Genomic DNA, 8104 nt, shown 5'->3' on the forward strand with positions numbered 1-8104 from the left:
AACTCAGACGCACCAAAATTTTCCTCAAGCGGATTCACTCGGACTCAGGCTCACTAAAATGTTTTCACCCGGACTCGAACTCACCAATGTATTACTCACTTGGACTCACAGCTCGATCTGAATCTGAGTGAGTCAACTCATGAGTGAGTTTGCCGACCTATGCCCCCTTGTCACACAACGCCATGCTGATGAAATGCTTCGACCAGGTTGTAAAATATGGCGCTTCACACTAAGCACAAGTGAGAGCTCAACTGTGAATGGCACATGGTGCCATTCACAGCCAAAGTGGTAACCGGAAAAGGCTGTTTGAATCAGGACAGCAAGATGCGGTAGCTTTAGTGCAACAAGAATCGTGCTTGTAAATGAAGTGAACAACAAGGGTGGTGTCAGAATTGAAATTTTATTACAAGTATCACGAGCAATGCACATAAAAAGCAAAATAAATAAATATCCTTTAAATTTAATGCCAAGGAAAAGAATATAAAAGTAGCTTCCTTTTATAATATACAAATGGAGTTATTACAAAGTGCCTGCTGCTCCTCTGCAACAACACACGCGTCTCGCAGCACGAAAGTCATTGTATTACATGAAAACAAGGCACAGTCGAACCGGTATTAATTGAACTCGCTAAAAAATGCAAGTTGTTGGTTGCTGATATGTCTTCCTCTATTATTGATTTCTGTTTGTACCCAATCCTGTTATCTAAACACTTCTAAGCAACAGAACACGTATTCGTCAACTATTTTTTGGTATTGCAATATTTCAAAATTGTTGTGCAACCTAGACCATTCACAAACGCTTTTCTTTTTTTCTAGGATGTGTAAAAATCGATAGAAAACGTACAGTGTGCCACAATATTCTACACGTATACACTATAAACATAAAGATACACTACAGTGCACTATGTGCATATACTACAAAATTGCTCAATGCATGACTTTGTATAATGAGATTTTAAAAAATGACATGGCAAAACATGATTTATAAATGAAACCACACTGTGCTATGCACATGTACTACAAAACTGCTGAATGCATCACCTCGCACGATGAGATTAAAAAGAAATGACATCGCAGGACACGATTTACCATTGAGCTACACTTTACTATGTACAATGAAACAGCACATCAGTGCTTCTGATATGCAGAAAAAGAAAATTAACTGAAAGAAAATTGCAGGGCACCATTGAAGCAAACCAGCGTATCATAGCTCGTGATGTGAACAAAAATAAATCTACATATATGTACAACTAGTCTTTACAAATCACTGTGCAGGTGCCTTCCGCTGCAATGAGGGCCCGGGCGAGGGTACCAACGCCTTGCAATTCGTGGACCGCGTCACCGAGAAGTTGAACCTGGCGCAGCTTTCCAATGATGCCTGGCCCTGCCGCCTGGTGTTTGCGGCTAGTAACTCCAGCGCCTCGGCCTGCCGGTTGCCCCCATCTCGCAGCTGCGGCATGAGCTGGAAACCAAGAAATGTGTTGCCATTATCATCTATAAATTTCCTGCTACCGACTCTTCGCTGGAAGCTTCTGTTCGTGAAGAATTTCAGTGTGTGCAACAATTTCCTCTCTGTTGAAAATCCACTGACCCAACGGCATCCATGAATGGTGCTTGGTTCACCGCACAACCAACGCACTTCGTTTGGACAGACCAAAGCGGTGCTGGAATTCATTTTCGCTCATCTCATCAAACGCATCTCACGCCTCTAAGCACCTCTGCATGAGAAGCAACCAAACAGCCCTTTTCAGGGCTACACAATAGTTTGCCCGGCTTTACACGATGACTGACACAATCTCCTTCCGAAACCCTAGCTGCTGCAGTATGCAAAACATACAGCAAGCAGGTGTAACACAGGTGCAAACATGTGCATTTGTGTATGATGGCTATGTGAAAAAGTTATATAACGAGCTTGCTTTTTGAACAGTATATTTAGCAATAGCACATTTTCAGTTTCACTTTTGAAGCAAGTGACAAAATAGGGAAACATTTCAAGATGTTGAACATTTTTGCAATGCTACCTTTTTGCTACATTTCACCATAACTGCAAGGCAGGACACCTGTTTATTCCATCTGACAGTTATGCATACAACTAGCTCCTGCAACCGTTTGCCAAATTTTTTTTGTGCAGCCTTTTGTCTTTATGCCCACAGATGTCATCTCTTCACAAACATATGTCTGCACGCATGAGCATCACCTGTGAGCATGTAACACCATCTACAGTTAATCAAAAACATCAGCGAAACTTACGAATTGGGGCACGGGAAAGATCCTGGGCCACATCCTCTTCAGCCACACCAGTAGCAGCTGGAGCAGGGCTCACCTGTTATAGTAAGAAGTTCCTTGATTGACACATTGAGTGCAATAAGAAGTATGGAGTGGAAGTGGACAATAGCAATGTTTTTTTAGAATGTTTCAACAGCGGCATGCTATGACACACAGACTTCGGAGAGAGGGGTGGAGGGAGGCAAGCCTACTGGCTACGCACCTCACTCGACTCGAGGGTCTGAGAAATGGGTTGGAACACGTAGGGTGCTCTAGTGAGCTTCGAAATATAGTTCGCGGCTGTTCTTTCGTCATCACCGCAAATGTGGCTGTTTCGCATTCTGTTCTGGGCGGCGCAACGTGTTAGCACCTCAGCTAACGCGGCGGCCGGGTGATCCACTCGATATTGTTTGAAAAAGTAAAACTAACAGCGCGTAATGGCTCGAAGCAAACGAGCCCACTTGTTCGCAGCATACAAGTAACAATGATATTCTAAGCCAGTGCTTACCGATTCAGACCACCCGAACTATGGGCCTCGCACACTCGTCCCTGTCAAGCACGACGCGGCCGCGGTAATCCGAAATCTGGCCGCCTCGGGTGCCGCTGCAAAGCACAAGCGGGACGTGTAAGATGACCGACCACAATACAATTGTGCTCGCACTCACCTCTGCTGCCCTCGGAGTTTGGCAAGACCCTGCTGCGAATAGTAGCGCTCATTCCTCCATCGGGCCTGCCACTGGGCCCTGGTGTTACGCGCAGGGACTTTTTCGTTCAAAAGCGCTACTAGCTCCTGCCACATGTCGTCCCGGTCCTCCCTCGTGAACGACGGCTCCAGCGGGCACGACAGCGTCGCGATCTGTGGGTGCTCTTTCACAAAAGCCAGCAGAAGCTCCTTTTGACGATCCGACACCCGAGAACAAAAGCAGACGTTGCGATCGGACGACATTTTGAAACTGCGTCAGCCGCTACTTTTCTCTTTTTTTTTTCGCGTGCGCGACACCATCTAGCGACGACGTCAAAAAAAACTAACATTATTAAATATCATCACTCAAGGCTGTTGCTGTTTGAAAGAGTGTTTGAGCTTGAGAAGCAAAAACAATAATTTTCTGTAAAGTAATTATATTTATTAAAAGGCGAGAAACGCTTCACGGTCCCTGTGCCGACGTCACAGGATGCGCGTCTACTTCCGGAAAGCCGTCCGCTTCACGATTGGCTGTTCTCTTCCTCTCGGCGGTTCTAGGCGGGAGAGCTGCGCCTCCTCTCACTTCTGTGACGTAGGCACCGCAGAACGAACGCGAACGAACAGAGATCTCCGATCGCCCCCTTATGCACTCATTTCTATTGTTATCGTGAATATTCCTCGATGGGCAAATTCTACGAAGTAGAGAAAGACAAAGAAGATAAGCGGGCCTCAGATGAAATCATCATCAACATGCACGGCTCGCGCACTACCTTCGAACCAGCAGCGTTCTAGAAGAAAGGGTGCGCAGGCCATCCAGAACGTCTCTTCGAAGGTGTCGTTCGCGGATGTTTCCATGGAGGATGCGCACACGGGGCCTAAGGAACCTGTTTTTCGGCTCCCGTACTTCGATCGTGGAAGCTCCATTACCTTTCACTGTCGACAGCCTGCCGACTGCAAAGGGTGACGGCTACATCAGCTTCAGCACACCCACGGAGCAAGAGTTGGAACATGGCGTCGCCGCGTTGTCTTATCTGAGCTTCGTTCCTGCATCGAATGCCCCGAAACAGACCGCCTTTGCAGCGCTGCACAGGCACTGGGCTACCTGGCCTTTGTCGCTGTCCATCGCGGTCACAGCCACTTCGCCCGGCACGATGCAGCGCGCAAGTCCAGGCGATCGGATTCCAAGGGCACAGCTGCTGACCATTGCCGAACCACAGATGTTAGTTGGTACAGTGCTAAGTAGGCGCAGCCTTCCCGGCACATGGCAGAGTGTATGTACAGGCTTTTTAATACATAAGGGAAAATTCAGAGCACGTTGCAATACGCTTCAACTTTTCCCCTAAGAGTGAAACAGCCTGTATGTGAGAGTGCAGAAGATAGTCACACCTCTGATTATTGCATCTGCCTGTACAGCTGCGCTCCACACCACTTTTCGATGTTTATAGACGCGCCGTAATGACATACTACGCAAGAGTTTTCAGGAGCTATATAACTGCAGTTGCTGTGAATGTACAAAATCCTGCAGTATAAGGTGCCGCTCTTTCCTGAAATTCCATTGCCATTGTTAATACATTTAGCTAGCAAATTACCTACGAATTAAAGTCACGGAAGACTCCCAAAATTTAGGAACTGTTGTGACTGTGTATTCATAATGGCGGTGATAAGATACATCTTGAAGCTGAAGCTTTGCCCGCCGGGACGGTGTTGTGGTTGCGGTGCTCGGCTGCTGGCCTCAAAGTCGAGGGTAAGATCCCGGTCGCGGCAGTCATATTCCGATGGAGGCGAAATGCTAGTTGCGCGTGTACTCTGCGATGTCGGTGCACGTTAAAAACACCAGATGGTTGAAATTTACGCAAATCCCCACTACAACCTGCCTCATAATGACACCGTTGATGTGGTACGTAAAATGCGATATATTATTATTATTCTTTAAGGTGAATCTTTCTTTGCCTGTTCTCTCCACTTTGCCCTTTGTGTCTGCATTGTCCTCCACGGCAACCTTCAGGCCACTCTGACGGTGCATCTGCACACTAGTAACGTGCATGCTGCTAGTCACCGCAGCTTGTCCTGAAGGAAATGTGAATGGGGAGACGTGGCCAGTTGCCAGCTTTATCTTCCCGGCATATACGGGCTGACCACCTTGTACAGCCTTAATACACACAGCCTTAAAATTCGTCCTGGTCCGGGTTTTTCGGCAATAGAGCTTTCTTTCTGAGAAATCCGTATGGATTTCCTTATGGCTTCGTGCTACAAACGGGTGGTTGTCTATTTTCTCTTTCTTAACCCTTCCGCCACCTTGCGGGATTCCGCAGAGTTGATTTGCAATATGTGTCCAGGGGGGCTATTTTGGAAGCGTTCTGTCACAGAATGGATGCGGTCCGTTCTATCGGGCTGCACGCGATTGGTGGAGGCTTGCTCGACGGTCAAGACGTAAGAATAGGTAAGAACGGTCATAGAACGGTCTCCGGCTCTGTTCTATCATAGGGTTTTTTACAATTACCTGGAGGGAACTCTGGCACTGCAATCGTTCAGTCACCATGGGAATGATGGGTAGTACGCGGAATTGCATAATCTTCGTGCTTACGGCTTCGAACGCACCTGCGGCTTTGTTTATTGCTGTGTTTAGGCGTTCGTTTCGGATAAAAGAATGGACCGTTGACCGTTGTGAACTTCGTGACCAGATTTGAATTGGTGATCCTAAAACGGTGAAAGTGGTGAAGTGGAACTGCTGACTTTTGCTAAACTTCGCCTTCCGACAAAGCGAACGCAGGCGACGCGGAGCCAAAACGGAGCAGAAAGAACGAAGTTTAGACAAATCCGTGTACTACCCATCATTCCCATGCTGGCTGAAGCGCCATGCGTTGCAGCTCCCATAGACACTAGCGCCAGAGTTCCCTCTGGCGTATCTATAGGAAACTGTATGCGTTATATCGATAGAACGAATACGAAACGGTTTCCAGGCGACTTGGATTTGATTGAAACGCAAGCGCTAGGGCTGGAGAATCAAATTTCGATCCAATCCAAGTCGTCCGGAGACCGTTTTGTATCCGTCCGGAGACCGTTCTATGACCGTTCTTGCCTATTCTCACGTCTTGACCGTCAAACGAGCCTCCACCAATCGCGTGCGGACCGATAGAACGGACCGCCTCCGTTCTGTGACAGAACGCTTACAAAATAGCCCCCCTGGTGCTTCCAGTTGTCGATGAATTCACCCTCGCGATGCCGATTGCTAACTTCTTGGTTAGCTCAATTGGTAGAACGACCACCCCGGAAAGGCGTTGGTCCCGGGTTCGAACCCCAGACCAGGACGAATTTTTCGGCGACTATGAGGCTTTCGTTCTGAAAAATCCGTATGTATTTCCTTGTGGCTTCGTGCTACAAGCGGGTGCTTGTCTATTTTGCCCTTTCTTACCACAAAATGAAGCCTGGAGAGTTAAAACAAAAATCAAGCGCTCAATACAACACAGCACCATGTCGCAAGGCTCATCTCACCGCTGCCTGCCAGTTGTAAGGGATGGGGTGCGGCTCGTCTCGCTACGGTATCTGGCTCCCGCCGTCGTCCGCATAGCCGATGTTTTCCAGTGAGGGGGCGCGTTCTTACAAGAACACAGAGTTTTATTTATAGTGTTAAAAGAGAGAGATAGAACATTTTTGTACAAAAGCCTTCGGCTTTTATAGCCCCGCCTCTACCAACATTGAGGCACTCGGGAAGCGGTGAAAGCAGCTTCCGTTAATTCATTCTGTTGCCTTCTCAGCGCTCCGCCCATCAAAAAGGATGAAAATGGGCCACTCAATACATCCGCTGATGAGGAGCACGGTCGAGATGTCCAATTTGGTTCACAAGTGCACCACACAATGGAGAGTTTTAGTGCTGGGGACCCCAAGCCACCTGCGTACGCACGCTCTTGCGTTCCTTTGTACTCCCAGCCGCATCCACGGAGAATACAAAAGAGCGCAAGGGCCCGCGCGCCCCCAAGCCCGCGGGAACCCAGCGATAAAACTCTAATAAAGACCTCCATTCTGACACCCTCGAAGAGTCGGTTCGGTAAACATCAGGCGAAGAGGTTGAGTCCGGAGGGTGGGGGGTCAGGGGTCGATGACTTCGTAGGAGATGGCGGCCGCTGTCTCGAACACCTGCAAACGCTAATGTCTGTGTTCAGGTGAAGACATGCACTGGTCCAATGTCAACGTCTCCAGCGGCGCCGTCCCACGGTGAGGATACCGCGCGAGAAAGGGGTGTTCACGACTCCCCCGTCTGGTTCCTCGTAACCCGTCCACGATGGAATGCCTGGTTCACTCGGCCACACGTGCAGAAGCCCCCTCCAGGAAAAGATGGAGCTCAGCGCCCCCGTCCGAGCACCGACCCGGGGAGAAAGCATCCCGGCCGACAGTTGCATGCACAATGGCTTCTGCCATAATGAATTGCAAGGGCCAAACGTAACAAACCATGCAAATTAAACAAGGACAAGATAGGTCCAACAGGATAAAGATAAGGGGCTGTCTTGGCGCTCCCCTTAGATGGCATGGGCGGGGTGGGCGAGAGGAGGCGCTCTTCCCCTCCCCCCCCATCTGTGTACACGCCTATGATAACACTCTGATGTTATCGCCAATATTCCTCTAGAGGTACCATGCAGTGGAGTTTTCCAGTGTGACTGAAGCGCCACGACACATAGCCTAGCGGATAAAAAAAGCAATATAGAGACGGGGCTGGTCAAAATGGAACGCGATGCGCGTCTCTGCGTGCCCCCAGCGGCCACTGTCAGCGAACTTGGAACGGGCCACAGGGAGCAAAGCAGCTCCCTGTGGTCAGTAGACGGTGCCTATGGGCAAGTGCTATGTAGAGGACAAAGACGAAGCAATGGAGCGGGCCCGCGAACAAATTATCGGTTTTATGATTCAATTCTATTCGAAATTATTATTAGTTGTATAATTTTAACTCTAATTCATTTATACTTCTTTCGTATTAGTTAAACAAAGTTTGAACTTCAATTTCAATTTTTCCTTTAAAAACTAACCGGTTCTTGGCCAATCCCCCAGTGTGGGTATGAGCCACGGCTTCCAGGGTCTACTCTAATCTACAATCATCATCAATATCCACGTGGCTCGTGCGCTGCCAGCGAAGCAGCGTAGTCCCAGAAGGACTTGAAGGTCAGCCACA

The 8104-nt window shown here is 48.4% G+C and overlaps 1 long non-coding RNA gene across 1 annotated transcript; it reads right to left on the bottom strand.

The window, feature by feature from the left end:
• Positions 1 to 381: 381 nt before the first annotated feature.
• LOC125757884 (uncharacterized) lies at positions 382 to 2327 on the bottom strand. The gene is made up of 2 exons (XR_007415554.1): positions 2250 to 2327; positions 382 to 1461 (listed from the first exon to the last, which is right to left on the bottom strand). It is a non-coding gene; the product is annotated as an uncharacterized LOC125757884 (long non-coding RNA).
• Positions 2328 to 8104: the final 5777 nt, after the last annotated feature.

The sequence above is a fragment of the Rhipicephalus sanguineus genome, chromosome 1, assembly GCF_013339695.2.
Source record: "Rhipicephalus sanguineus isolate Rsan-2018 chromosome 1, BIME_Rsan_1.4, whole genome shotgun sequence".
Lineage (NCBI taxonomy): Eukaryota > Metazoa > Arthropoda > Arachnida > Ixodida > Ixodidae > Rhipicephalus > Rhipicephalus sanguineus.